Below are 25744 nucleotides of genomic sequence, written 5' to 3'. Positions count from 1 at the left end.
TGCATGCACGTTATCCATGTGAAGAGGCGCAAGCAGATGCTACCATTCTGCGAGATTCCTGCAGAAGGTATACGAATTGCGTTGATATACAGAGCACAAGTGAGCCAAATTCAAGGCCTCCGTGGCGCAATCGGCTAGCGCGTTCGGCTGTTAACCGAAAGGTTGGTGGTTCGAGCCCACCCGGGGGCGAAATCGTTTTAACCGGCACCGAGGTGAGGACATACGTCAACTTTGTTAGAGATACACAGCTAGCGTGACAATTTGCCTGTGTTTGAGTGATGCCACAGAGCCTTATACACATTCAGCCAAGTGACACTGTAGGTAAAAACATGGCCCTACACAGACGTTCTACTCTTTTCCTATTTATTCGTCATGTGTGCACTGCAGTAGAGCGACGCCCACTACAAAAGACGTATTCTTTACATTCAATTTCAGCGTATACGTCGCGACTGCCATATGACAGGGCCTGTCTCTCGATGTCGATTTGTATTTGGTGTCTCTTAAGTGTCGATCTGCAGTGGGCTGCTGTTGGCCGAGAGACGTGCAGTCGCCTTACATGAAGCCCCATGGGCAACGCCAGTGCCACTGTGGACAACAGCATACTGTAGCCAGAGAGAGGAGCCGAAAGGCGCATTTCGCAGTCGAGCCACGCTATCCCACAAGCTGTGCACTAGGACAGGATTGTGCAGACCGCAAACTTCTGGTGGCCCGACGCTCGTCGTCGATCGTAAGGGCGAAACAGTCAAGAGATTTGGAAAACGGCAATGTGGACACCCCCTGCAGCAGCTGTGTGCCAAATCCGATATCTGGTCGAGGGCTGCAAGATTCAGTATGATGAAGTGACAATTCGGGGATAGCTCACAAACGCTAAGCTGCCGCCTTCTTAGCTCAGTGGTAGAGCACTGGTCTCGTAAACCAGGGGTCGTGAGTTCGAACCTCACAGAAGGCATTCATTTTTTTAACCTTCCTGCAAGGAGCGGAGCTATCTCGAGCAGCATCTAACACATGGCAGTACACTGAATGAAAGGGATGTTCTACAGCCTATGAAAAGTATTCTACTGGCCTCAGAGGTTTTCTGAATGCATAGGCACAACAGTGGTTTGTATGCATTTTGTAGTATAATGTCATGCTTGGCGATGTCATTCGTGTACGAGCCTCGCTACAGTGTGCATGCACGTTATCCATGTGAAGAGGCGCAAGCAGATGCTACCATTCTGCGAGATTCCTGCAGAAGGTATACGAATTGCGTTGATATACAGAGCACAAGTGAGCCAAATTCAAGGCCTCCGTGGCGCAATCGGCTAGCGCGTTCGGCTGTTAACCGAAAGGTTGGTGGTTCGAGCCCACCCGGGGGCGAAATCGTTTTAACCGGCACCGAGGTGAGGACATACGTCAACTTTGTTAGAGATACACAGCTAGCGTGACAATTTGCCTGTGTTTGAGTGATGCCACAGAGCCTTATACACATTCAGCCAAGTGACACTGTAGGTAAAAACATGGCCCTACACAGACGTTCTACTCTTTTCCTATTTATTCGTCATGTGTGCACTGCAGTAGAGCGACGCCCACTACAAAAGACGTATTCTTTACATTCAATTTCAGCGTATACGTCGCGACTGCCATATGACAGGGCCTGTCTCTCGATGTCGATTTGTATTTGGTGTCTCTTAAGTGTCGATCTGCAGTGGGCTGCTGTTGGCCGAGAGACGTGCAGTCGCCTTACGTGAAGCCCCATGGGCAACGCCAGTGCCACTGTGGACAACAGCATACTGTAGCCAGAGAGAGGAGCCGAAAGGCGCATTTCGCAGTCGAGCCACGCTATCCCACAAGCTGTGCACTAGGACAGGATTGTGCAGACCGCAAACTTCTGGTGGCCCGACGCTCGTCGTCGATCGTAAGGGCGAAACAGTCAAGAGATTTGGAAAACGGCAATGTGGACACCCCCTGCAGCAGCTGTGTGCCAAATCCGATATCTGGTCGAGGGCTGCAAGATTCAGTATGATGAAGTGACAATTCGGGGATAGCTCACAAACGCTAAGCTGCCGCCTTCTTAGCTCAGTGGTAGAGCACTGGTCTCGTAAACCAGGGGTCGTGAGTTCGAACCTCACAGAAGGCATTCATTTTTTTAACCTTCCTGCAAGGAGCGGAGCTATCTCGAGCAGCATCTAACACATGGCAGTACACTGAATGAAAGGGATGTTCTACAGCCTATGAAAAGTATTCTACTGGCCTCAGAGGTTTTCTGAATGCATAGGCACAACAGTGGTTTGTATGCATTTTGTAGTATAATGTCATGCTTGACGATGTCATTCGTGTACGAGCCTCGCTACAGTGTGCATGCACGTTATCCATGTGAAGAGGCGCAAGCAGATGCTACCATTCTGCGAGATTCCTGCAGAAGGTATACGAATTGCGTTGATATACAGAGCACAAGTGAGCCAAATTCAAGGCCTCCGTGGCGCAATCGGCTAGCGCGTTCGGCTGTTAACCGAAAGGTTGGTGGTTCGAGCCCACCCGGGGGCGAAATCGTTTTAACCGGCACCGAGGTGAGGACATACGTCAACTTTGTTAGAGATACACAGCTAGCGTGACAATTTGCCTGTGTTTGAGTGATGCCACAGAGCCTTATACACATTCAGCCAAGTGACACTGTAGGTAAAAACATGGCCCTACACAGACGTTCTACTCTTTTCCTATTTATTCGTCATGTGTGCACTGCAGTAGAGCGACGCCCACTACAAAAGACGTATTCTTTACATTCAATTTCAGCGTATACGTCGCGACTGCCATATGACAGGGCCTGTCTCTCGATGTCGATTTGTATTTGGTGTCTCTTAAGTGTCGATCTGCAGTGGGCCGCTGTTGGCCGAGAGACGTGCAGTCGCCTTACGTGAAGCCCCATGGGCAACGCCAGTGCCACTGTGGACAACAGCATACTGTAGCCAGAGAGAGGAGCCGAAAGGCGCATTTCGCAGTCGAGCCACGCTATCCCACAAGCTGTGCACTAGGACAGGATTGTGCAGACCGCAAACTTCTGGTGGCCCGACGCTCGTCGTCGATCGTAAGGGCGAAACAGTCAAGAGATTTGGAAAACGGCAATGTGGACACCCCCTGCAGCAGCTGTGTGCCAAATCCGATATCTGGTCGAGGGCTGCAAGATTCAGTATGATGAAGTGACAATTCGGGGATAGCTCACAAACGCTAAGCTGCCGCCTTCTTAGCTCAGTGGTAGAGCACTGGTCTCGTAAACCAGGGGTCGTGAGTTCGAACCTCACAGAAGGCATTCATTTTTTTAACCTTCCTGCAAGGAGCGGAGCTATCTCGAGCAGCATCTAACACATGGCAGTACACTGAATGAAAGGGATGTTCTACAGCCTATGAAAAGTATTCTACTGGCCTCAGAGGTTTTCTGAATGCATAGGCACAACAGTGGTTTGTATGCATTTTGTAGTATAATGTCATGCTTGGCGATGTCATTCGTGTACGAGCCTCGCTACAGTGTGCATGCACGTTATCCATGTGAAGAGGCGCAAGCAGATGCTACCATTCTGCGAGATTCCTGCAGAAGGTATACGAATTGCGTTGATATACAGAGCACAAGTGAGCCAAATTCAAGGCCTCCGTGGCGCAATCGGCTAGCGCGTTCGGCTGTTAACCGAAAGGTTGGTGGTTCGAGCCCACCCGGGGGCGAAATCGTTTTAACCGGCACCGAGGTGAGGACATACGTCAACTTTGTTAGAGATACACAGCTAGCGTGACAATTTGGCTGTGTTTGAGTGATGCCACAGAGCCTTATACACATTCAGCCAAGTGACACTGTAGGTAAAAACATGGCCCTACACAGACGTTCTACTCTTTTCCTATTTATTCGTCATGTGTGCACTGCAGTAGAGCGACGCCCACTACAAAAGACGTATTCTTTACATTCAATTTCAGCGTATACGTCGCGACTGCCATATGACAGGGCCTGTCTCTCGATGTCGATTTGTATTTGGTGTCTCTTAAGTGTCGATCTGCAGTGGGCCGCTGTTGGCCGAGAGACGTGCAGTCGCCTTACATGAAGCCCCATGGGCAACGCCAGTGCCACTGTGGACAACAGCATACTGTAGCCAGAGAGAGGAGCCGAAAGGCGCATTTCGCAGTCGAGCCACGCTATCCCACAAGCTGTGCACTAGGACAGGATTGTGCAGACCGCAAACTTCTGGTGGCCCGACGCTCGTCGTCGATCGTAAGGGCGAAACAGTCAAGAGATTTGGAAAACGGCAATGTGGACACCCCCTGCAGCAGCTGTGTGCCAAATCCGATATCTGGTCGAGGGCTGCAAGATTCAGTATGATGAAGTGACAATTCGGGGATAGCTCACAAACGCTAAGCTGCCGCCTTCTTAGCTCAGTGGTAGAGCACTGGTCTCGTAAACCAGGGGTCGTGAGTTCGAACCTCACAGAAGGCATTCATTTTTTTAACCTTCCTGCAAGGAGCGGAGCTATCTCGAGCAGCATCTAACACATGGCAGTACACTGAATGAAAGGGATGTTCTACAGCCTATGAAAAGTATTCTACTGGCCTCAGAGGTTTTCTGAATGCATAGGCACAACAGTGGTTTGTATGCATTTTGTAGTATAATGTCATGCTTGACGATGTCATTCGTGTACGAGCCTCGCTACAGTGTGCATGCACGTTATCCATGTGAAGAGGCGCAAGCAGATGCTACCATTCTGCGAGATTCCTGCAGAAGGTATACGAATTGCGTTGATATACAGAGCACAAGTGAGCCAAATTCAAGGCCTCCGTGGCGCAATCGGCTAGCGCGTTCGGCTGTTAACCGAAAGGTTGGTGGTTCGAGCCCACCCGGGGGCGAAATCGTTTTAACCGGCACCGAGGTGAGGACATACGTCAACTTTGTTAGAGATACACAGCTAGCGTGACAATTTGCCTGTGTTTGAGTGATGCCACAGAGCCTTATACACATTCAGCCAAGTGACACTGTAGGTAAAAACATGGCCCTACACAGACGTTCTACTCTTTTCCTATTTATTCGTCATGTGTGCACTGCAGTAGAGCGACGCCCACTACAAAAGACGTATTCTTTACATTCAATTTCAGCGTATACGTCGCGACTGCCATATGACAGGGCCTGTCTCTCGATGTCGATTTGTATTTGGTGTCTCTTAAGTGTCGATCTGCAGTGGGCTGCTGTTGGCCGAGAGACGTGCAGTCGCCTTACATGAAGCCCCATGGGCAACGCCAGTGCCACTGTGGACAACAGCATACTGTAGCCAGAGAGAGGAGCCGAAAGGCGCATTTCGCAGTCGAGCCACGCTATCCCACAAGCTGTGCACTAGGACAGGATTGTGCAGACCGCAAACTTCTGGTGGCCCGACGCTCGTCGTCGATCGTAAGGGCGAAACAGTCAAGAGATTTGGAAAACGGCAATGTGGACACCCCCTGCAGCAGCTGTGTGCCAAATCCGATATCTGGTCGAGGGCTGCAAGATTCAGTATGATGAAGTGACAATTCGGGGATAGCTCACAAACGCTAAGCTGCCGCCTTCTTAGCTCAGTGGTAGAGCACTGGTCTCGTAAACCAGGGGTCGTGAGTTCGAACCTCACAGAAGGCATTCATTTTTTTAACCTTCCTGCAAGGAGCGGAGCTATCTCGAGCAGCATCTAACACATGGCAGTACACTGAATGAAAGGGATGTTCTACAGCCTATGAAAAGTATTCTACTGGCCTCAGAGGTTTTCTGAATGCATAGGCACAACAGTGGTTTGTATGCATTTTGTAGTATAATGTCATGCTTGACGATGTCATTCGTGTACGAGCCTCGCTACAGTGTGCATGCACGTTATCCATGTGAAGAGGCGCAAGCAGATGCTACCATTCTGCGAGATTCCTGCAGAAGGTATACGAATTGCGTTGATATACAGAGCACAAGTGAGCCAAATTCAAGGCCTCCGTGGCGCAATCGGCTAGCGCGTTCGGCTGTTAACCGAAAGGTTGGTGGTTCGAGCCCACCCGGGGGCGAAATCGTTTTAACCGGCACCGAGGTGAGGACATACGTCAACTTTGTTAGAGATACACAGCTAGCGTGACAATTTGCCTGTGTTTGAGTGATGCCACAGAGCCTTATACACATTCAGCCAAGTGACACTGTAGGTAAAAACATGGCCCTACACAGACGTTCTACTCTTTTCCTATTTATTCGTCATGTGTGCACTGCAGTAGAGCGACGCCCACTACAAAAGACGTATTCTTTACATTCAATTTCAGCGTATACGTCGCGACTGCCATATGACAGGGCCTGTCTCTCGATGTCGATTTGTATTTGGTGTCTCTTAAGTGTCGATCTGCAGTGGGCCGCTGTTGGCCGAGAGACGTGCAGTCGCCTTACGTGAAGCCCCATGGGCAACGCCAGTGCCACTGTGGACAACAGCATACTGTAGCCAGAGAGAGGAGCCGAAAGGCGCATTTCGCAGTCGAGCCACGCTATCCCACAAGCTGTGCACTAGGACAGGATTGTGCAGACCGCAAACTTCTGGTGGCCCGACGCTCGTCGTCGATCGTAAGGGCGAAACAGTCAAGAGATTTGGAAAACGGCAATGTGGACACCCCCTGCAGCAGCTGTGTGCCAAATCCGATATCTGGTCGAGGGCTGCAAGATTCAGTATGATGAAGTGACAATTCGGGGATAGCTCACAAACGCTAAGCTGCCGCCTTCTTAGCTCAGTGGTAGAGCACTGGTCTCGTAAACCAGGGGTCGTGAGTTCGAACCTCACAGAAGGCATTCATTTTTTTAACCTTCCTGCAAGGAGCGGAGCTATCTCGAGCAGCATCTAACACATGGCAGTACACTGAATGAAAGGGATGTTCTACAGCCTATGAAAAGTATTCTACTGGCCTCAGAGGTTTTCTGAATGCATAGGCACAACAGTGGTTTGTATGCATTTTGTAGTATAATGTCATGCTTGGCGATGTCATTCGTGTACGAGCCTCGCTACAGTGTGCATGCACGTTATCCATGTGAAGAGGCGCAAGCAGATGCTACCATTCTGCGAGATTCCTGCAGAAGGTATACGAATTGCGTTGATATACAGAGCACAAGTGAGCCAAATTCAAGGCCTCCGTGGCGCAATCGGCTAGCGCGTTCGGCTGTTAACCGAAAGGTTGGTGGTTCGAGCCCACCCGGGGGCGAAATCGTTTTAACCGGCACCGAGGTGAGGACATACGTCAACTTTGTTAGAGATACACAGCTAGCGTGACAATTTGGCTGTGTTTGAGTGATGCCACAGAGCCTTATACACATTCAGCCAAGTGACACTGTAGGTAAAAACATGGCCCTACACAGACGTTCTACTCTTTTCCTATTTATTCGTCATGTGTGCACTGCAGTAGAGCGACGCCCACTACAAAAGACGTATTCTTTACATTCAATTTCAGCGTATACGTCGCGACTGCCATATGACAGGGCCTGTCTCTCGATGTCGATTTGTATTTGGTGTCTCTTAAGTGTCGATCTGCAGTGGGCCGCTGTTGGCCGAGAGACGTGCAGTCGCCTTACATGAAGCCCCATGGGCAACGCCAGTGCCACTGTGGACAACAGCATACTGTAGCCAGAGAGAGGAGCCGAAAGGCGCATTTCGCAGTCGAGCCACGCTATCCCACAAGCTGTGCACTAGGACAGGATTGTGCAGACCGCAAACTTCTGGTGGCCCGACGCTCGTCGTCGATCGTAAGGGCGAAACAGTCAAGAGATTTGGAAAACGGCAATGTGGACACCCCCTGCAGCAGCTGTGTGCCAAATCCGATATCTGGTCGAGGGCTGCAAGATTCAGTATGATGAAGTGACAATTCGGGGATAGCTCACAAACGCTAAGCTGCCGCCTTCTTAGCTCAGTGGTAGAGCACTGGTCTCGTAAACCAGGGGTCGTGAGTTCGAACCTCACAGAAGGCATTCATTTTTTTAACCTTCCTGCAAGGAGCGGAGCTATCTCGAGCAGCATCTAACACATGGCAGTACACTGAATGAAAGGGATGTTCTACAGCCTATGAAAAGTATTCTACTGGCCTCAGAGGTTTTCTGAATGCATAGGCACAACAGTGGTTTGTATGCATTTTGTAGTATAATGTCATGCTTGACGATGTCATTCGTGTACGAGCCTCGCTACAGTGTGCACGCACGTTATCCATGTGAAGAGGCGCAAGCAGATGCTACCATTCTGCGAGATTCCTGCAGAAGGTATACGAATTGCGTTGATATACAGAGCACAAGTGAGCCAAATTCAAGGCCTCCGTGGCGCAATCGGCTAGCGCGTTCGGCTGTTAACCGAAAGGTTGGTGGTTCGAGCCCACCCGGGGGCGAAATCGTTTTAACCGGCACCGAGGTGAGGACATACGTCAACTTTGTTAGAGATACACAGCTAGCGTGACAATTTGCCTGTGTTTGAGTGATGCCACAGAGCCTTATACACATTCAGCCAAGTGACACTGTAGGTAAAAACATGGCCCTACACAGACGTTCTACTCTTTTCCTATTTATTCGTCATGTGTGCACTGCAGTAGAGCGACGCCCACTACAAAAGACGTATTCTTTACATTCAATTTCAGCGTATACGTCGCGACTGCCATATGACAGGGCCTGTCTCTCGATGTCGATTTGTATTTGGTGTCTCTTAAGTGTCGATCTGCAGTGGGCTGCTGTTGGCCGAGAGACGTGCAGTCGCCTTACATGAAGCCCCATGGGCAACGCCAGTGCCACTGTGGACAACAGCATACTGTAGCCAGAGAGAGGAGCCGAAAGGCGCATTTCGCAGTCGAGCCACGCTATCCCACAAGCTGTGCACTAGGACAGGATTGTGCAGACCGCAAACTTCTGGTGGCCCGACGCTCGTCGTCGATCGTAAGGGCGAAACAGTCAAGAGATTTGGAAAACGGCAATGTGGACACCCCCTGCAGCAGCTGTGTGCCAAATCCGATATCTGGTCGAGGGCTGCAAGATTCAGTATGATGAAGTGACAATTCGGGGATAGCTCACAAACGCTAAGCTGCCGCCTTCTTAGCTCAGTGGTAGAGCACTGGTCTCGTAAACCAGGGGTCGTGAGTTCGAACCTCACAGAAGGCATTCATTTTTTTAACCTTCCTGCAAGGAGCGGAGCTATCTCGAGCAGCATCTAACACATGGCAGTACACTGAATGAGAGGGATGTTCTACAGCCTATGAAAAGTATTCTACTGGCCTCAGAGGTTTTCTGAATGCATAGGCACAACAGTGGTTTGTATGCATTTTGTAGTATAATGTCATGCTTGACGATGTCATTCGTGTACGAGCCTCGCTACAGTGTGCATGCACGTTATCCATGTGAAGAGGCGCAAGCAGATGCTACCATTCTGCGAGATTCCTGCAGAAGGTATACGAATTGCGTTGATATACAGAGCACAAGTGAGCCAAATTCAAGGCCTCCGTGGCGCAATCGGCTAGCGCGTTCGGCTGTTAACCGAAAGGTTGGTGGTTCGAGCCCACCCGGGGGCGAAATCGTTTTAACCGGCACCGAGGTGAGGACATACGTCAACTTTGTTAGAGATACACAGCTAGCGTGACAATTTGCCTGTGTTTGAGTGATGCCACAGAGCCTTATACACATTCAGCCAAGTGACACTGTAGGTAAAAACATGGCCCTACACAGACGTTCTACTCTTTTCCTATTTATTCGTCATGTGTGCACTGCAGTAGAGCGACGCCCACTACAAAAGACGTATTCTTTACATTCAATTTCAGCGTATACGTCGCGACTGCCATATGACAGGGCCTGTCTCTCGATGTCGATTTGTATTTGGTGTCTCTTAAGTGTCGATCTGCAGTGGGCCGCTGTTGGCCGAGAGACGTGCAGTCGCCTTACGTGAAGCCCCATGGGCAACGCCAGTGCCACTGTGGACAACAGCATACTGTAGCCAGAGAGAGGAGCCGAAAGGCGCATTTCGCAGTCGAGCCACGCTATCCCACAAGCTGTGCACTAGGACAGGATTGTGCAGACCGCAAACTTCTGGTGGCCCGACGCTCGTCGTCGATCGTAAGGGCGAAACAGTCAAGAGATTTGGAAAACGGCAATGTGGACACCCCCTGCAGCAGCTGTGTGCCAAATCCGATATCTGGTCGAGGGCTGCAAGATTCAGTATGATGAAGTGACAATTCGGGGATAGCTCACAAACGCTAAGCTGCCGCCTTCTTAGCTCAGTGGTAGAGCACTGGTCTCGTAAACCAGGGGTCGTGAGTTCGAACCTCACAGAAGGCATTCATTTTTTTAACCTTCCTGCAAGGAGCGGAGCTATCTCGAGCAGCATCTAACACATGGCAGTACACTGAATGAAAGGGATGTTCTACAGCCTATGAAAAGTATTCTACTGGCCTCAGAGGTTTTCTGAATGCATAGGCACAACAGTGGTTTGTATGCATTTTGTAGTATAATGTCATGCTTGGCGATGTCATTCGTGTACGAGCCTCGCTACAGTGTGCATGCACGTTATCCATGTGAAGAGGCGCAAGCAGATGCTACCATTCTGCGAGATTCCTGCAGAAGGTATACGAATTGCGTTGATATACAGAGCACAAGTGAGCCAAATTCAAGGCCTCCGTGGCGCAATCGGCTAGCGCGTTCGGCTGTTAACCGAAAGGTTGGTGGTTCGAGCCCACCCGGGGGCGAAATCGTTTTAACCGGCACCGAGGTGAGGACATACGTCAACTTTGTTAGAGATACACAGCTAGCGTGACAATTTGGCTGTGTTTGAGTGATGCCACAGAGCCTTATACACATTCAGCCAAGTGACACTGTAGGTAAAAACATGGCCCTACACAGACGTTCTACTCTTTTCCTATTTATTCGTCATGTGTGCACTGCAGTAGAGCGACGCCCACTACAAAAGACGTATTCTTTACATTCAATTTCAGCGTATACGTCGCGACTGCCATATGACAGGGCCTGTCTCTCGATGTCGATTTGTATTTGGTGTCTCTTAAGTGTCGATCTGCAGTGGGCCGCTGTTGGCCGAGAGACGTGCAGTCGCCTTACGTGAAGCCCCATGGGCAACGCCAGTGCCACTGTGGACAACAGCATACTGTAGCCAGAGAGAGGAGCCGAAAGGCGCATTTCGCAGTCGAGCCACGCTATCCCACAAGCTGTGCACTAGGACAGGATTGTGCAGACCGCAAACTTCTGGTGGCCCGACGCTCGTCGTCGATCGTAAGGGCGAAACAGTCAAGAGATTTGGAAAACGGCAATGTGGACACCCCCTGCAGCAGCTGTGTGCCAAATCCGATATCTGGTCGAGGGCTGCAAGATTCAGTATGATGAAGTGACAATTCGGGGATAGCTCACAAACGCTAAGCTGCCGCCTTCTTAGCTCAGTGGTAGAGCACTGGTCTCGTAAACCAGGGGTCGTGAGTTCGAACCTCACAGAAGGCATTCATTTTTTTAACCTTCCTGCAAGGAGCGGAGCTATCTCGAGCAGCATCTAACACATGGCAGTACACTGAATGAAAGGGATGTTCTACAGCCTATGAAAAGTATTCTACTGGCCTCAGAGGTTTTCTGAATGCATAGGCACAACAGTGGTTTGTATGCATTTTGTAGTATAATGTCATGCTTGGCGATGTCATTCGTGTACGAGCCTCGCTACAGTGTGCATGCACGTTATCCATGTGAAGAGGCGCAAGCAGATGCTACCATTCTGCGAGATTCCTGCAGAAGGTATACGAATTGCGTTGATATACAGAGCACAAGTGAGCCAAATTCAAGGCCTCCGTGGCGCAATCGGCTAGCGCGTTCGGCTGTTAACCGAAAGGTTGGTGGTTCGAGCCCACCCGGGGGCGAAATCGTTTTAACCGGCACCGAGGTGAGGACATACGTCAACTTTGTTAGAGATACACAGCTAGCGTGACAATTTGGCTGTGTTTGAGTGATGCCACAGAGCCTTATACACATTCAGCCAAGTGACACTGTAGGTAAAAACATGGCCCTACACAGACGTTCTACTCTTTTCCTATTTATTCGTCATGTGTGCACTGCAGTAGAGCGACGCCCACTACAAAAGACGTATTCTTTACATTCAATTTCAGCGTATACGTCGCGACTGCCATATGACAGGGCCTGTCTCTCGATGTCGATTTGTATTTGGTGTCTCTTAAGTGTCGATCAGCAGTGGGCCGCTGTTGGCCGAGAGACGTGCAGTCGCCTTACGTGAAGCCCCATGGGCAACGCCAGTGCCACTGTGGACAACAGCATACTGTAGCCAGAGAGAGGAGCCGAAAGGCGCATTTCGCAGTCGAGCCACGCTATCCCACAAGCTGTGCACTAGGACAGGATTGTGCAGACCGCAAACTTCTGGTGGCCCGACGCTCGTCGTCGATCGTAAGGGCGAAACAGTCAAGAGATTTGGAAAACGGCAATGTGGACACCCCCTGCAGCAGCTGTGTGCCAAATCCGATATCTGGTCGAGGGCTGCAAGATTCAGTATGATGAAGTGACAATTCGGGGATAGCTCACAAACGCTAAGCTGCCGCCTTCTTAGCTCAGTGGTAGAGCACTGGTCTCGTAAACCAGGGGTCGTGAGTTCGAACCTCACAGAAGGCATTCATTTTTTTAACCTTCCTGCAAGGAGCGGAGCTATCTCGAGCAGCATCTAACACATGGCAGTACACTGAATGAAAGGGATGTTCTACAGCCTATGAAAAGTATTCTACTGGCCTCAGAGGTTTTCTGAATGCATAGGCACAACAGTGGTTTGTATGCATTTTGTAGTATAATGTCATGCTTGGCGATGTCATTCGTGTACGAGCCTCGCTACAGTGTGCATGCACGTTATCCATGTGAAGAGGCGCAAGCAGATGCTACCATTCTGCGAGATTCCTGCAGAAGGTATACGAATTGCGTTGATATACAGAGCACAAGTGAGCCAAATTCAAGGCCTCCGTGGCGCAATCGGCTAGCGCGTTCGGCTGTTAACCGAAAGGTTGGTGGTTCGAGCCCACCCGGGGGCGAAATCGTTTTAACCGGCACCGAGGTGAGGACATACGTCAACTTTGTTAGAGATACACAGCTAGCGTGACAATTTGCCTGTGTTTGAGTGATGCCACAGAGCCTTATACACATTCAGCCAAGTGACACTGTAGGTAAAAACATGGCCCTACACAGACGTTCTACTCTTTTCCTATTTATTCGTCATGTGTGCACTGCAGTAGAGCGACGCCCACTACAAAAGACGTATTCTTTACATTCAATTTCAGCGTATACGTCGCGACTGCCATATGACAGGGCCTGTCTCTCGATGTCGATTTGTATTTGGTGTCTCTTAAGTGTCGATCTGCAGTGGGCCGCTGTTGGCCGAGAGACGTGCAGTCGCCTTACGTGAAGCCCCATGGGCAACGCCAGTGCCACTGTGGACAACAGCATACTGTAGCCAGAGAGAGGAGCCGAAAGGCGCATTTCGCAGTCGAGCCACGCTATCCCACAAGCTGTGCACTAGGACAGGATTGTGCAGACCGCAAACTTCTGGTGGCCCGACGCTCGTCGTCGATCGTAAGGGCGAAACAGTCAAGAGATTTGGAAAACGGCAATGTGGACACCCCCTGCAGCAGCTGTGTGCCAAATCCGATATCTGGTCGAGGGCTGCAAGATTCAGTATGATGAAGTGACAATTCGGGGATAGCTCACAAACGCTAAGCTGCCGCCTTCTTAGCTCAGTGGTAGAGCACTGGTCTCGTAAACCAGGGGTCGTGAGTTCGAACCTCACAGAAGGCATTCATTTGTTTAACCTTCCTGCAAGGAGCGGAGCTATCTCGAGCAGCATCTAACACATGGCAGTACACTGAATGAAAGGGATGTTCTACAGCCTATGAAAAGTATTCTACTGGCCTCAGAGGTTTTCTGAATGCATAGGCACAACAGTGGTTTGTATGCATTTTGTAGTATAATGTCATGCTTGGCGATGTCATTCGTGTACGAGCCTCGCTACAGTGTGCATGCACGTTATCCATGTGAAGAGGCGCAAGCAGATGCTACCATTCTGCGAGATTCCTGCAGAAGGTATACGAATTGCGTTGATATACAGAGCACAAGTGAGCCAAATTCAAGGCCTCCGTGGCGCAATCGGCTAGCGCGTTCGGCTGTTAACCGAAAGGTTGGTGGTTCGAGCCCACCCGGGGGCGAAATCGTTTTAACCGGCACCGAGGTGAGGACATACGTCAACTTTGTTAGAGATACACAGCTAGCGTGACAATTTGGCTGTGTTTGAGTGATGCCACAGAGCCTTATACACATTCAGCCAAGTGACACTGTAGGTAAAAACATGGCCCTACACAGACGTTCTACTCTTTTCCTATTTATTCGTCATGTGTGCACTGCAGTAGAGCGACGCCCACTACAAAAGACGTATTCTTTACATTCAATTTCAGCGTATACGTCGCGACTGCCATATGACAGGGCCTGTCTCTCGATGTCGATTTGTATTTGGTGTCTCTTAAGTGTCGATCTGCAGTGGGCCGCTGTTGGCCGAGAGACGTGCAGTCGCCTTACGTGAAGCCCCATGGGCAACGCCAGTGCCACTGTGGACAACAGCATACTGTAGCCAGAGAGAGGAGCCGAAAGGCGCATTTCGCAGTCGAGCCACGCTATCCCACAAGCTGTGCACTAGGACAGGATTGTGCAGACCGCAAACTTCTGGTGGCCCGACGCTCGTCGTCGATCGTAAGGGCGAAACAGTCAAGAGATTTGGAAAACGGCAATGTGGACACCCCCTGCAGCAGCTGTGTGCCAAATCCGATATCTGGTCGAGGGCTGCAAGATTCAGTATGATGAAGTGACAATTCGGGGATAGCTCACAAACGCTAAGCTGCCGCCTTCTTAGCTCAGTGGTAGAGCACTGGTCTCGTAAACCAGGGGTCGTGAGTTCGAACCTCACAGAAGGCATTCATTTTTTTAACCTTCCTGCAAGGAGCGGAGCTATCTCGAGCAGCATCTAACACATGGCAGTACACTGAATGAAAGGGATGTTCTACAGCCTATGAAAAGTATTCTACTGGCCTCAGAGGTTTTCTGAATGCATAGGCACAACAGTGGTTTGTATGCATTTTGTAGTATAATGTCATGCTTGGCGATGTCATTCGTGTACGAGCCTCGCTACAGTGTGCATGCACGTTATCCATGTGAAGAGGCGCAAGCAGATGCTACCATTCTGCGAGATTCCTGCAGAAGGTATACGAATTGCGTTGATATACAGAGCACAAGTGAGCCAAATTCAAGGCCTCCGTGGCGCAATCGGCTAGCGCGTTCGGCTGTTAACCGAAAGGTTGGTGGTTCGAGCCCACCCGGGGGCGAAATCGGTTTAACCGGCACCGAGGTGAGGACATACGTCAACTTTGTTAGAGATACACAGCTAGCGTGACAATTTGGCTGTGTTTGAGTGATGCCACAGAGCCTTATACACATTCAGCCAAGTGACACTGTAGGTAAAAACATGGCCCTACACAGACGTTCTACTCTTTTCCTATTTATTCGTCATGTGTGCACTGCAGTAGAGCGACGCCCACTACAAAAGACGTATTCTTTACATTCAATTTCAGCGTATACGTCGCGACTGCCATATGACAGGGCCTGTCTCTCGATGTCGATTTGTATTTGGTGTCTCTTAAGTGTCGATCTGCAGTGGGCCGCTGTTGGCCGAGAGACGTGCAGTCGCCTTACGTGAAGCCCCATGGGCAACGCCAGTGCCACTGTGGACAACAGCATACTGTAGCCAGAGAGAGGAGCCGAAAGGCGCATTTCGCAGTCGAGCCACGCTATCCCACAAGCTGTGCACTAGGACAGGATTGTGCAGACCGCAAACTTCTGGTGGCCCGACGCTCGTCGTCGATCGTAAGGGCGAAACAGTCAAGAGATTTGGAAAACGGCAATGTGGACACCCCCTGCAGCAGCTGTGTGCCAAATCCGATATCTGGTCGAGGGCTGCAAGATTCAGTATGATGAAGTGACAATTCGGGGATAGCTCACAAACGCTAAGCTGCCGCCTTCTTAGCTCAGTGGTAGAGCACTGGTCTCGTAAACCAGGGGTCGTGAGTTCGAACCTCACAGAAGGCATTCATTTGTTTAACCTTCCTGCAAGGAGCGGAGCTATCTCGAGCAGCATCTAACACATGGCAGTACACTGAATGAAAGGGATGTTCTACAGCCTATGAAAAGTATTCTACTGGCCTCAGAGGTTTTCTGAATGCATAGGCACAACAGTGGTTTGTATGCATTTTGTAGTATAATGTCATGCTTGGCGATGTCATTCGTGTACGAGCCTCGCTACAGTGTGCATGCACGTTATCCATGTGAAGAGGCGCAAGCAGATGCTACCATTCTGCGAGATTCCTGCAGAAGGTATACGAATTGCGTTGATATACAGAGCACAAGTGAGCCAAATTAAAGGCCTCCGTGGCGCAATCGGCTAGCGCGTTCGGCTGTTAACCGAAAGGTTGGTGGTTCGAGCCCACCCGGGGGCGAAATCGTTTTAACCGGCACCGAGGTGAGGACATACGTCAACTTTGTTAGAGATACACAGCTAGCGTGACAATTTGGCTGTGTTTGAGTGATGCCACAGAGCCTTATACACATTCAGCCAAGTGACACTGTAGGTAAAAACATGGCCCTACACAGACGTTCTACTCTTTTCCTATTTATTCGTCATGTGTGCACTGCAGTAGAGCGACGCCCACTACAAAAGACGTATTCTTTACATTCAATTTCAGCGTATACGTCGCGACTGCCATATGACAGGGCCTGTCTCTCGATGTCGATTTGTATTTGGTGTCTCTTAAGTGTCGATCTGCAGTGGGCCGCTGTTGGCCGAGAGACGTGCAGTCGCCTTACGTGAAGCCCCATGGGCAACGCCAGTGCCACTGTGGACAACAGCATACTGTAGCCAGAGAGAGGAGCCGAAAGGCGCATTTCGCAGTCGAGCCACGCTATCCCACAAGCTGTGCACTAGGACAGGATTGTGCAGACCGCAAACTTCTGGTGGCCCGACGCTCGTCGTCGATCGTAAGGGCGAAACAGTCAAGAGATTTGGAAAACGGCAATGTGGACACCCCCTGCAGCAGCTGTGTGCCAAATCCGATATCTGGTCGAGGGCTGCAAGATTCAGTATGATGAAGTGACAATTCGGGGATAGCTCACAAACGCTAAGCTGCCGCCTTCTTAGCTCAGTGGTAGAGCACTGGTCTCGTAAACCAGGGGTCGTGAGTTCGAACCTCACAGAAGGCATTCATTTGTTTAACCTTCCTGCAAGGAGCGGAGCTATCTCGAGCAGCATCTAACACATGGCAGTACACTGAATGAAAGGGATGTTCTACAGCCTATGAAAAGTATTCTACTGGCCTCAGAGGTTTTCTGAATGCATAGGCACAACAGTGGTTTGTATGCATTTTGTAGTATAATGTCATGCTTGGCGATGTCATTCGTGTACGAGCCTCGCTACAGTGTGCATGCACGTTATCCATGTGAAGAGGCGCAAGCAGATGCTACCATTCTGCGAGATTCCTGCAGAAGGTATACGAATTGCGTTGATATACAGAGCACAAGTGAGCCAAATTCAAGGCCTCCGTGGCGCAATCGGCTAGCGCGTTCGGCTGTTAACCGAAAGGTTGGTGGTTCGAGCCCACCCGGGGGCGAAATCGTTTTAACCGGCACCGAGGTGAGGACATACGTCAACTTTGTTAGAGATACACAGCTAGCGTGACAATTTGCCTGTGTTTGAGTGATGCCACAGAGCCTTATACACATTCAGCCAAGTGACACTGTAGGTAAAAACATGGCCCTACACAGACGTTCTACTCTTTTCCTATTTATTCGTCATGTGTGCACTGCAGTAGAGCGACGCCCACTACAAAAGACGTATTCTTTACATTCAATTTCAGCGTATACGTCGCGACTGCCATATGACAGGGCCTGTCTCTCGATGTCGATTTGTATTTGGTGTCTCTTAAGTGTCGATCAGCAGTGGGCCGCTGTTGGCCGAGAGACGTGCAGTCGCCTTACGTGAAGCCCCATGGGCAACGCCAGTGCCACTGTGGACAACAGCATACTGTAGCCAGAGAGAGGAGCCGAAAGGCGCATTTCGCAGTCGAGCCACGCTATCCCACAAGCTGTGCACTAGGACAGGATTGTGCAGACCGCAAACTTCTGGTGGCCCGACGCTCGTCGTCGATCGTAAGGGCGAAACAGTCAAGAGATTTGGAAAACGGCAATGTGGACACCCCCTGCAGCAGCTGTGTGCCAAATCCGATATCTGGTCGAGGGCTGCAAGATTCAGTATGATGAAGTGACAATTCGGGGATAGCTCACTAACGCTAAGCTGCCGCCTTCTTAGCTCAGTGGTAGAGCACTGGTCTCGTAAACCAGGGGTCGTGAGTTCGAACCTCACAGAAGGCATTCATTTTTTTAACCTTCCTGCAAGGAGCGGAGCTATCTCGAGCAGCATCTAACACATGGCAGTACACTGAATGAAAGGGATGTTCTACAGCCTATGAAAAGTATTCTACTGGCCTCAGAGGTTTTCTGAATGCATAGGCACAACAGTGGTTTGTATGCATTTTGTAGTATAATGTCATGCTTGGCGATGTCATTCGTGTACGAGCCTCGCTACAGTGTGCATGCACGTTATCCATGTGAAGAGGCGCAAGCAGATGCTACCATTCTGCGAGATTCCTGCAGAAGGTATACGAATTGCGTTGATATACAGAGCACAAGTGAGCCAAATTCAAGGCCTCCGTGGCGCAATCGGCTAGCGCGTTCGGCTGTTAACCGAAAGGTTGGTGGTTCGAGCCCACCCGGGTGCGAAATCGTTTTAACCGGCACCGAGGTGAGGACATACGTCAACTTTGTTAGAGATACACAGCTAGCGTGACAATTTGCCTGTGTTTGAGTGATGCCACAGAGCCTTATACACATTCAGCCAAGTGACACTGTAGGTAAAAACATGGCCCTACACAGACGTTCTACTCTTTTCCTATTTATTCGTCATGTGTGCACTGCAGTAGAGCGACGCCCACTACAAAAGACGTATTCTTTACATTCAATTTCAGCGTATACGTCGCGACTGCCATATGACAGGGCCTGTCTCTCGATGTCGATTTGTATTTGGTGTCTCTTAAGTGTCGATCTGCAGTGGGCCGCTGTTGGCCGAGAGACGTGCAGTCGCCTTACATGAAGCCCCATGGGCAACGCCAGTGCCACTGTGGACAACAGCATACTGTAGCCAGAGAGAGGAGCCGAAAGGCGCATTTCGCAGTCGAGCCACGCTATCCCACAAGCTGTGCACTAGGACAGGATTGTGCAGACCGCAAACTTCTGGTGGCCCGACGCTCGTCGTCGATCGTAAGGGCGAAACAGTCAAGAGATTTGGAAAACGGCAATGTGGACACCCCCTGCAGCAGCTGTGTGCCAAATCCGATATCTGGTCGAGGGCTGCAAGATTCAGTATGATGAAGTGACAATTCGGGGATAGCTCACAAACGCTAAGCTGCCGCCTTCTTAGCTCAGTGGTAGAGCACTGGTCTCGTAAACCAGGGGTCGTGAGTTCGAACCTCACAGAAGGCATTCATTTTTTTAACCTTCCTGCAAGGAGCGGAGCTATCTCGAGCAGCATCTAACACATGGCAGTACACTGAATGAAAGGGATGTTCTACAGCCTATGAAAAGTATTCTACTGGCCTCAGAGGTTTTCTGAATGCATAGGCACAACAGTGGTTTGTATGCATTTTGTAGTATAATGTCATGCTTGGCGATGTCATTCGTGTACGAGCCTCGCTACAGTGTGCATGCACGTTATCCATGTGAAGAGGCGCAAGCAGATGCTACCATTCTGCGAGATTCCTGCAGAAGGTATACGAATTGCGTTGATATACAGAGCACAAGTGAGCCAAATTCAAGGCCTCCGTGGCGCAATCGGCTAGCGCGTTCGGCTGTTAACCGAAAGGTTGGTGGTTCGAGCCCACCCGGGGGCGAAATCGTTTTAACCGGCACCGAGGTGAGGACATACGTCAACTTTGTTAGAGATACACAGCTAGCGTGACAATTTGCCTGTGTTTGAGTGATGCCACAGAGCCTTATACACATTCAGCCAAGTGACACTGTAGGTAAAAACATGGCCCTACACAGACGTTCTACTCTTTTCCTATTTATTCGTCATGTGTGCACTGCAGTAGAGCGACGCCCACTACAAAAGACGTATTCTTTACATTCAATTTCAGCGTATACGTCGCGACTGCCATATGACAGGGCCTGTCTCTCGATGTCGATTTGTATTTGTTGTCTCTTAAGTGTCGATCTGCAGTGGGCCGCTGTTGGCCGAGAGACGTGCAGTCGCCTTACATGAAGCCCCATGGGCAACGCCAGTGCCACTGTGGACAACAGCATACTGTAGCCAGAGAGAGGAGCCGAAAGGCGCATTTCGCAGTCGAGCCACGCTATCCCACAAGCTGTGCACTAGGACAGGATTGTGCAGACCGCAAACTTCTGGTGGCCCGACGCTCGTCGTCGATCGTAAGGGCGAAACAGTCAAGAGATTTGGAAAACGGCAATGTGGACACCCCCTGCAGCAGCTGTGTGCCAAATCCGATATCTGGTCGAGGGCTGCAAGATTCAGTATGATGAAGTGACAATTCGGGGATAGCTCACAAACGCTAAGCTGCCGCCTTCTTAGCTCAGTGGTAGAGCACTGGTCTCGTAAACCAGGGGTCGTGAGTTCGAACCTCACAGAAGGCATTCATTTTTTTAACCTTCCTGCAAGGAGCGGAGCTATCTCGAGCAGCATCTAACACATGGCAGTACACTGAATGAAAGGGATGTTCTACAGCCTATGAAAAGTATTCTACTGGCCTCAGAGGTTTTCTGAATGCATAGGCACAACAGTGGTTTGTATGCATTTTGTAGTATAATGTCATGCTTGACGATGTCATTCGTGTACGAGCCTCGCTACAGTGTGCATGCACGTTATCCATGTGAAGAGGCGCAAGCAGATGCTACCATTCTGCGAGATTCCTGCAGAAGGTATACGAATTGCGTTGATATACAGAGCACAAGTGAGCCAAATTCAAGGCCTCCGTGGCGCAATCGGCTAGCGCGTTCGGCTGTTAACTGAAAGGTTGGTGGTTCGAGCCCACCCGGGGGCGAAATCGTTTTAACCGGCACCGAGGTGAGGACATACGTCAACTTTGTTAGAGATACACAGCTAGCGTGACAATTTGCCTGTGTTTGAGTGATGCCACAGAGCCTTATACACATTCAGCCAAGTGACACTGTAGGTAAAAACATGGCCCTACACAGACGTTCTACTCTTTTCCTATTTATTCGTCATGTGTGCACTGCAGTAGAGCGACGCCCACTACAAAAGACGTATTCTTTACATTCAATTTCAGCGTATACGTCGCGACTGCCATATGACAGGGCCTGTCTCTCGATGTCGATTTGTATTTGGTGTCTCTTAAGTGTCGATCAGCAGTGGGCCGCTGTTGGCCGAGAGACGTGCAGTCGCCTTACGTGAAGCCCCATGGGCAACGCCAGTGCCACTGTGGACAACAGCATACTGTAGCCAGAGAGAGGAGCCGAAAGGCGCATTTCGCAGTCGAGCCACGCTATCCCACAAGCTGTGCACTAGGACAGGATTGTGCAGACCGCAAACTTCTGGTGGCCCGACGCTCGTCGTCGATCGTAAGGGCGAAACAGTCAAGAGATTTGGAAAACGGCAATGTGGACACCCCCTGCAGCAGCTGTGTGCCAAATCCGATATCTGGTCGAGGGCTGCAAGATTCAGTATGATGAAGTGACAATTCGGGGATAGCTCACTAACGCTAAGCTGCCGCCTTCTTAGCTCAGTGGTAGAGCACTGGTCTCGTAAACCAGGGGTCGTGAGTTCGAACCTCACAGAAGGCATTCATTTTTTTAACCTTCCTGCAAGGAGCGGAGCTATCTCGAGCAGCATCTAACACATGGCAGTACACTGAATGAAAGGGATGTTCTACAGCCTATGAAAAGTATTCTACTGGCCTCAGAGGTTTTCTGAATGCATAGGCACAACAGTGGTTTGTATGCATTTTGTAGTATAATGTCATGCTTGGCGATGTCATTCGTGTACGAGCCTCGCTACAGTGTGCATGCACGTTATCCATGTGAAGAGGCGCAAGCAGATGCTACCATTCTGCGAGATTCCTGCAGAAGGTATACGAATTGCGTTGATATACAGAGCACAAGTGAGCCAAATTCAAGGCCTCCGTGGCGCAATCGGCTAGCGCGTTCGGCTGTTAACCGAAAGGTTGGTGGTTCGAGCCCACCCGGGTGCGAAATCGTTTTAACCGGCACCGAGGTGAGGACATACGTCAACTTTGTTAGAGATACACAGCTAGCGTGACAATTTGCCTGTGTTTGAGTGATGCCACAGAGCCTTATACACATTCAGCCAAGTGACACTGTAGGTAAAAACATGGCCCTACACAGACGTTCTACTCTTTTCCTATTTATTCGTCATGTGTGCACTGCAGTAGAGCGACGCCCACTACAAAAGACGTATTCTTTACATTCAATTTCAGCGTATACGTCGCGACTGCCATATGACAGGGCCTGTCTCTCGATGTCGATTTGTATTTGGTGTCTCTTAAGTGTCGATCTGCAGTGGGCCGCTGTTGGCCGAGAGACGTGCAGTCGCCTTACATGAAGCCCCATGGGCAACGCCAGTGCCACTGTGGACAACAGCATACTGTAGCCAGAGAGAGGAGCCGAAAGGCGCATTTCGCAGTCGAGCCACGCTATCCCACAAGCTGTGCACTAGGACAGGATTGTGCAGACCGCAAACTTCTGGTGGCCCGACGCTCGTCGTCGATCGTAAGGGCGAAACAGTCAAGAGATTTGGAAAACGGCAATGTGGACACCCCCTGCAGCAGCTGTGTGCCAAATCCGATATCTGGTCGAGGGCTGCAAGATTCAGTATGATGAAGTGACAATTCGGGGATAGCTCACAAACGCTAAGCTGCCGCCTTCTTAGCTCAGTGGTAGAGCACTGGTCTCGTAAACCAGGGGTCGTGAGTTCGAACCTCACAGAAGGCATTCATTTTTTTAACCTTCCTGCAAGGAGCGGAGCTATCTCGAGCAGCATCTAACACATGGCAGTACACTGAATGAAAGGGATGTTCTACAGCCTATGAAAAGTATTCTACTGGCCTCAGAGGTTTTCTGAATGCATAGGCACAACAGTGGTTTGTATGCATTTTGTAGTATAATGTCATGCTTGGCGATGTCATTCGTGTACGAGCCTCGCTACAGTGTGCATGCACGTTATCCATGTGAAGAGGCGCAAGCAGATGCTACCATTCTGCGAGATTCCTGCAGAAGGTATACGAATTGCGTTGATATACAGAGCACAAGTGAGCCAAATTCAAGGCCTCCGTGGCGCAATCGGCTAGCGCGTTCGGCTGTTAACCGAAAGGTTGGTGGTTCGAGCCCACCCGGGGGCGAAATCGTTTTAACCGGCACCGAGGTGAGGACATACGTCAACTTTGTTAGAGATACACAGCTAGCGTGACAATTTGCCTGTGTTTGAGTGATGCCACAGAGCCTTATACACATTCAGCCAAGTGACACTGTAGGTAAAAACATGGCCCTACACAGACGTTCTACTCTTTTCCTATTTATTCGTCATGTGTGCACTGCAGTAGAGCGACGCCCACTACAAAAGACGTATTCTTTACATTCAATTTCAGCGTATACGTCGCGACTGCCATATGACAGGGCCTGTCTCTCGATGTCGATTTGTATTTGGTGTCTCTTAAGTGTCGATCTGCAGTGGGCCGCTGTTGGCCGAGAGACGTGCAGTCGCCTTACATGAAGCCCCATGGGCAACGCCAGTGCCACTGTGGACAACAGCATACTGTAGCCAGAGAGAGGAGCCGAAAGGCGCATTTCGCAGTCGAGCCACGCTATCCCACAAGCTGTGCACTAGGACAGGATTGTGCAGACCGCAAACTTCTGGTGGCCCGACGCTCGTCGTCGATCGTAAGGGCGAAACAGTCAAGAGATTTGGAAAACGGCAATGTGGACACCCCCTGCAGCAGCTGTGTGCCAAATCCGATATCTGGTCGAGGGCTGCAAGATTCAGTATGATGAAGTGACAATTCGGGGATAGCTCACAAACGCTAAGCTGCCGCCTTCTTAGCTCAGTGGTAGAGCACTGGTCTCGTAAACCAGGGGTCGTGAGTTCGAACCTCACAGAAGGCATTCATTTGTTTAACCTTCCTGCAAGGAGCGGAGCTATCTCGAGCAGCATCTAACACATGGCAGTACACTGAATGAAAGGGATGTTCTACAGCCTATGAAAAGTATTCTACTGGCCTCAGAGGTTTTCTGAATGCATAGGCACAACAGTGGTTTGTATGCATTTTGTAGTATAATGTCATGCTTGGCGATGTCATTCGTGTACGAGCCTCGCTACAGTGTGCATGCACGTTATCCATGTGAAGAGGCGCAAGCAGATGCTACCATTCTGCGAGATTCCTGCAGAAGGTATACGAATTGCGTTGATATACAGAGCACAAGTGAGCCAAATTCAAGGCCTCCGTGGCGCAATCGGCTAGCGCGTTCGGCTGTTAACCGAAAGGTTGGTGGTTCGAGCCCACCCGGGGGCGAAATCGTTTTAACCGGCACCGAGGTGAGGACATACGTCAACTTTGTTAGAGATACACAGCTAGCGTGACAATTTGCCTGTGTTTGAGTGATGCCACAGAGCCTTATACACATTCAGCCAAGTGACACTGTAGGTAAAAACATGGCCCTACACAGACGTTCTACTCTTTTCCTATTTATTCGTCATGTGTGCACTGCAGTAGAGCGACGCCCACTACAAAAGACGTATTCTTTACATTCAATTTCAGCGTATACGTCGCGACTGCCATATGACAGGGCCTGTCTCTCGATGTCGATTTGTATTTGGTGTCTCTTAAGTGTCGATCAGCAGTGGGCCGCTGTTGGCCGAGAGACGTGCAGTCGCCTTACGTGAAGCCCCATGGGCAACGCCAGTGCCACTGTGGACAACAGCATACTGTAGCCAGAGAGAGGAGCCGAAAGGCGCATTTCGCAGTCGAGCCACGCTATCCCACAAGCTGTGCACTAGGACAGGATTGTGCAGACCGCAAACTTCTGGTGGCCCGACGCTCGTCGTCGATCGTAAGGGCGAAACAGTCAAGAGATTTGGAAAACGGCAATGTGGACACCCCCTGCAGCAGCTGTGTGCCAAATCCGATATCTGGTCGAGGGCTGCAAGATTCAGTATGATGAAGTGACAATTCGGGGATAGCTCACTAACGCTAAGCTGCCGCCTTCTTAGCTCAGTGGTAGAGCACTGGTCTCGTAAACCAGGGGTCGTGAGTTCGAACCTCACAGAAGGCATTCATTTTTTTAACCTTCCTGCAAGGAGCGGAGCTATCTCGAGCAGCATCTAACACATGGCAGTACACTGAATGAAAGGGATGTTCTACAGCCTATGAAAAGTATTCTACTGGCCTCAGAGGTTTTCTGAATGCATAGGCACAACAGTGGTTTGTATGCATTTTGTAGTATAATGTCATGCTTGGCGATGTCATTCGTGTACGAGCCTCGCTACAGTGTGCATGCACGTTATCCATGTGAAGAGGCGCAAGCAGATGCTACCATTCTGCGAGATTCCTGCAGAAGGTA

General features: G+C 50.2%; 44 non-coding genes across 44 annotated transcripts; all 44 read left to right on the top strand.

Moving 5' to 3' along the window:
- The first annotated feature begins 115 nt into the window (after nt 1-115).
- Trnan-guu (transfer RNA asparagine (anticodon GUU)) lies at nt 116-189 on the top strand. Its single transcript has one exon. It is a non-coding gene; the product is annotated as a tRNA-Asn (tRNA).
- A 688-nt stretch (nt 190-877) lies between these two features.
- Trnat-cgu (transfer RNA threonine (anticodon CGU)) lies at nt 878-949 on the top strand. The gene has a single exon. It is a non-coding gene; the product is annotated as a tRNA-Thr (tRNA).
- A 333-nt stretch (nt 950-1282) lies between these two features.
- On the top strand, nt 1283-1356 carry Trnan-guu (transfer RNA asparagine (anticodon GUU)). The gene has a single exon. It is a non-coding gene; the product is annotated as a tRNA-Asn (tRNA).
- A 688-nt stretch (nt 1357-2044) lies between these two features.
- On the top strand, nt 2045-2116 carry Trnat-cgu (transfer RNA threonine (anticodon CGU)). Its single transcript has one exon. It is a non-coding gene; the product is annotated as a tRNA-Thr (tRNA).
- Nucleotides 2117-2449: 333 nt separating this feature from the next.
- Nucleotides 2450-2523, top strand: Trnan-guu (transfer RNA asparagine (anticodon GUU)). Its single transcript has one exon. It is a non-coding gene; the product is annotated as a tRNA-Asn (tRNA).
- Nucleotides 2524-3211: 688 nt separating this feature from the next.
- On the top strand, nt 3212-3283 carry Trnat-cgu (transfer RNA threonine (anticodon CGU)). The gene has a single exon. It is a non-coding gene; the product is annotated as a tRNA-Thr (tRNA).
- A 333-nt stretch (nt 3284-3616) lies between these two features.
- Nucleotides 3617-3690, top strand: Trnan-guu (transfer RNA asparagine (anticodon GUU)). Its single transcript has one exon. It is a non-coding gene; the product is annotated as a tRNA-Asn (tRNA).
- A 688-nt stretch (nt 3691-4378) lies between these two features.
- Nucleotides 4379-4450, top strand: Trnat-cgu (transfer RNA threonine (anticodon CGU)). The gene has a single exon. It is a non-coding gene; the product is annotated as a tRNA-Thr (tRNA).
- A 333-nt stretch (nt 4451-4783) lies between these two features.
- Trnan-guu (transfer RNA asparagine (anticodon GUU)) lies at nt 4784-4857 on the top strand. Its single transcript has one exon. It is a non-coding gene; the product is annotated as a tRNA-Asn (tRNA).
- A 688-nt stretch (nt 4858-5545) lies between these two features.
- On the top strand, nt 5546-5617 carry Trnat-cgu (transfer RNA threonine (anticodon CGU)). Its single transcript has one exon. It is a non-coding gene; the product is annotated as a tRNA-Thr (tRNA).
- Nucleotides 5618-5950: 333 nt separating this feature from the next.
- On the top strand, nt 5951-6024 carry Trnan-guu (transfer RNA asparagine (anticodon GUU)). Its single transcript has one exon. It is a non-coding gene; the product is annotated as a tRNA-Asn (tRNA).
- Nucleotides 6025-6712: 688 nt separating this feature from the next.
- On the top strand, nt 6713-6784 carry Trnat-cgu (transfer RNA threonine (anticodon CGU)). Its single transcript has one exon. It is a non-coding gene; the product is annotated as a tRNA-Thr (tRNA).
- A 333-nt stretch (nt 6785-7117) lies between these two features.
- Nucleotides 7118-7191, top strand: Trnan-guu (transfer RNA asparagine (anticodon GUU)). Its single transcript has one exon. It is a non-coding gene; the product is annotated as a tRNA-Asn (tRNA).
- A 688-nt stretch (nt 7192-7879) lies between these two features.
- Trnat-cgu (transfer RNA threonine (anticodon CGU)) lies at nt 7880-7951 on the top strand. Its single transcript has one exon. It is a non-coding gene; the product is annotated as a tRNA-Thr (tRNA).
- A 333-nt stretch (nt 7952-8284) lies between these two features.
- Trnan-guu (transfer RNA asparagine (anticodon GUU)) lies at nt 8285-8358 on the top strand. The gene has a single exon. It is a non-coding gene; the product is annotated as a tRNA-Asn (tRNA).
- A 688-nt stretch (nt 8359-9046) lies between these two features.
- Nucleotides 9047-9118, top strand: Trnat-cgu (transfer RNA threonine (anticodon CGU)). Its single transcript has one exon. It is a non-coding gene; the product is annotated as a tRNA-Thr (tRNA).
- A 333-nt stretch (nt 9119-9451) lies between these two features.
- On the top strand, nt 9452-9525 carry Trnan-guu (transfer RNA asparagine (anticodon GUU)). Its single transcript has one exon. It is a non-coding gene; the product is annotated as a tRNA-Asn (tRNA).
- Nucleotides 9526-10213: 688 nt separating this feature from the next.
- Nucleotides 10214-10285, top strand: Trnat-cgu (transfer RNA threonine (anticodon CGU)). Its single transcript has one exon. It is a non-coding gene; the product is annotated as a tRNA-Thr (tRNA).
- A 333-nt stretch (nt 10286-10618) lies between these two features.
- Nucleotides 10619-10692, top strand: Trnan-guu (transfer RNA asparagine (anticodon GUU)). The gene has a single exon. It is a non-coding gene; the product is annotated as a tRNA-Asn (tRNA).
- Nucleotides 10693-11380: 688 nt separating this feature from the next.
- Trnat-cgu (transfer RNA threonine (anticodon CGU)) lies at nt 11381-11452 on the top strand. The gene has a single exon. It is a non-coding gene; the product is annotated as a tRNA-Thr (tRNA).
- A 333-nt stretch (nt 11453-11785) lies between these two features.
- Trnan-guu (transfer RNA asparagine (anticodon GUU)) lies at nt 11786-11859 on the top strand. The gene has a single exon. It is a non-coding gene; the product is annotated as a tRNA-Asn (tRNA).
- Nucleotides 11860-12547: 688 nt separating this feature from the next.
- Trnat-cgu (transfer RNA threonine (anticodon CGU)) lies at nt 12548-12619 on the top strand. Its single transcript has one exon. It is a non-coding gene; the product is annotated as a tRNA-Thr (tRNA).
- A 333-nt stretch (nt 12620-12952) lies between these two features.
- Nucleotides 12953-13026, top strand: Trnan-guu (transfer RNA asparagine (anticodon GUU)). Its single transcript has one exon. It is a non-coding gene; the product is annotated as a tRNA-Asn (tRNA).
- A 688-nt stretch (nt 13027-13714) lies between these two features.
- Trnat-cgu (transfer RNA threonine (anticodon CGU)) lies at nt 13715-13786 on the top strand. The gene has a single exon. It is a non-coding gene; the product is annotated as a tRNA-Thr (tRNA).
- A 333-nt stretch (nt 13787-14119) lies between these two features.
- Nucleotides 14120-14193, top strand: Trnan-guu (transfer RNA asparagine (anticodon GUU)). The gene has a single exon. It is a non-coding gene; the product is annotated as a tRNA-Asn (tRNA).
- A 688-nt stretch (nt 14194-14881) lies between these two features.
- On the top strand, nt 14882-14953 carry Trnat-cgu (transfer RNA threonine (anticodon CGU)). The gene has a single exon. It is a non-coding gene; the product is annotated as a tRNA-Thr (tRNA).
- Nucleotides 14954-15286: 333 nt separating this feature from the next.
- Trnan-guu (transfer RNA asparagine (anticodon GUU)) lies at nt 15287-15360 on the top strand. The gene has a single exon. It is a non-coding gene; the product is annotated as a tRNA-Asn (tRNA).
- Nucleotides 15361-16048: 688 nt separating this feature from the next.
- Trnat-cgu (transfer RNA threonine (anticodon CGU)) lies at nt 16049-16120 on the top strand. The gene has a single exon. It is a non-coding gene; the product is annotated as a tRNA-Thr (tRNA).
- Nucleotides 16121-16453: 333 nt separating this feature from the next.
- Trnan-guu (transfer RNA asparagine (anticodon GUU)) lies at nt 16454-16527 on the top strand. The gene has a single exon. It is a non-coding gene; the product is annotated as a tRNA-Asn (tRNA).
- A 688-nt stretch (nt 16528-17215) lies between these two features.
- Nucleotides 17216-17287, top strand: Trnat-cgu (transfer RNA threonine (anticodon CGU)). Its single transcript has one exon. It is a non-coding gene; the product is annotated as a tRNA-Thr (tRNA).
- A 333-nt stretch (nt 17288-17620) lies between these two features.
- Trnan-guu (transfer RNA asparagine (anticodon GUU)) lies at nt 17621-17694 on the top strand. The gene has a single exon. It is a non-coding gene; the product is annotated as a tRNA-Asn (tRNA).
- Nucleotides 17695-18382: 688 nt separating this feature from the next.
- On the top strand, nt 18383-18454 carry Trnat-cgu (transfer RNA threonine (anticodon CGU)). The gene has a single exon. It is a non-coding gene; the product is annotated as a tRNA-Thr (tRNA).
- A 333-nt stretch (nt 18455-18787) lies between these two features.
- Nucleotides 18788-18861, top strand: Trnan-guu (transfer RNA asparagine (anticodon GUU)). The gene has a single exon. It is a non-coding gene; the product is annotated as a tRNA-Asn (tRNA).
- A 688-nt stretch (nt 18862-19549) lies between these two features.
- Trnat-cgu (transfer RNA threonine (anticodon CGU)) lies at nt 19550-19621 on the top strand. Its single transcript has one exon. It is a non-coding gene; the product is annotated as a tRNA-Thr (tRNA).
- A 333-nt stretch (nt 19622-19954) lies between these two features.
- Nucleotides 19955-20028, top strand: Trnan-guu (transfer RNA asparagine (anticodon GUU)). The gene has a single exon. It is a non-coding gene; the product is annotated as a tRNA-Asn (tRNA).
- Nucleotides 20029-20716: 688 nt separating this feature from the next.
- Nucleotides 20717-20788, top strand: Trnat-cgu (transfer RNA threonine (anticodon CGU)). Its single transcript has one exon. It is a non-coding gene; the product is annotated as a tRNA-Thr (tRNA).
- A 333-nt stretch (nt 20789-21121) lies between these two features.
- On the top strand, nt 21122-21195 carry Trnan-guu (transfer RNA asparagine (anticodon GUU)). Its single transcript has one exon. It is a non-coding gene; the product is annotated as a tRNA-Asn (tRNA).
- Nucleotides 21196-21883: 688 nt separating this feature from the next.
- Nucleotides 21884-21955, top strand: Trnat-cgu (transfer RNA threonine (anticodon CGU)). The gene has a single exon. It is a non-coding gene; the product is annotated as a tRNA-Thr (tRNA).
- Nucleotides 21956-22288: 333 nt separating this feature from the next.
- Nucleotides 22289-22362, top strand: Trnan-guu (transfer RNA asparagine (anticodon GUU)). Its single transcript has one exon. It is a non-coding gene; the product is annotated as a tRNA-Asn (tRNA).
- A 688-nt stretch (nt 22363-23050) lies between these two features.
- Trnat-cgu (transfer RNA threonine (anticodon CGU)) lies at nt 23051-23122 on the top strand. Its single transcript has one exon. It is a non-coding gene; the product is annotated as a tRNA-Thr (tRNA).
- Nucleotides 23123-23455: 333 nt separating this feature from the next.
- Trnan-guu (transfer RNA asparagine (anticodon GUU)) lies at nt 23456-23529 on the top strand. The gene has a single exon. It is a non-coding gene; the product is annotated as a tRNA-Asn (tRNA).
- Nucleotides 23530-24217: 688 nt separating this feature from the next.
- Trnat-cgu (transfer RNA threonine (anticodon CGU)) lies at nt 24218-24289 on the top strand. Its single transcript has one exon. It is a non-coding gene; the product is annotated as a tRNA-Thr (tRNA).
- A 333-nt stretch (nt 24290-24622) lies between these two features.
- Nucleotides 24623-24696, top strand: Trnan-guu (transfer RNA asparagine (anticodon GUU)). Its single transcript has one exon. It is a non-coding gene; the product is annotated as a tRNA-Asn (tRNA).
- A 688-nt stretch (nt 24697-25384) lies between these two features.
- On the top strand, nt 25385-25456 carry Trnat-cgu (transfer RNA threonine (anticodon CGU)). Its single transcript has one exon. It is a non-coding gene; the product is annotated as a tRNA-Thr (tRNA).
- The last annotated feature ends 288 nt before the right edge of the window (nt 25457-25744 follow it).

This window comes from Schistocerca nitens, chromosome 6 (assembly GCF_023898315.1).
Source record: "Schistocerca nitens isolate TAMUIC-IGC-003100 chromosome 6, iqSchNite1.1, whole genome shotgun sequence".
In the NCBI taxonomy this organism is placed as follows: domain Eukaryota; kingdom Metazoa; phylum Arthropoda; class Insecta; order Orthoptera; family Acrididae; genus Schistocerca; species Schistocerca nitens.
This window is presented reverse-complemented; position numbering and strand designations above follow the sequence as displayed.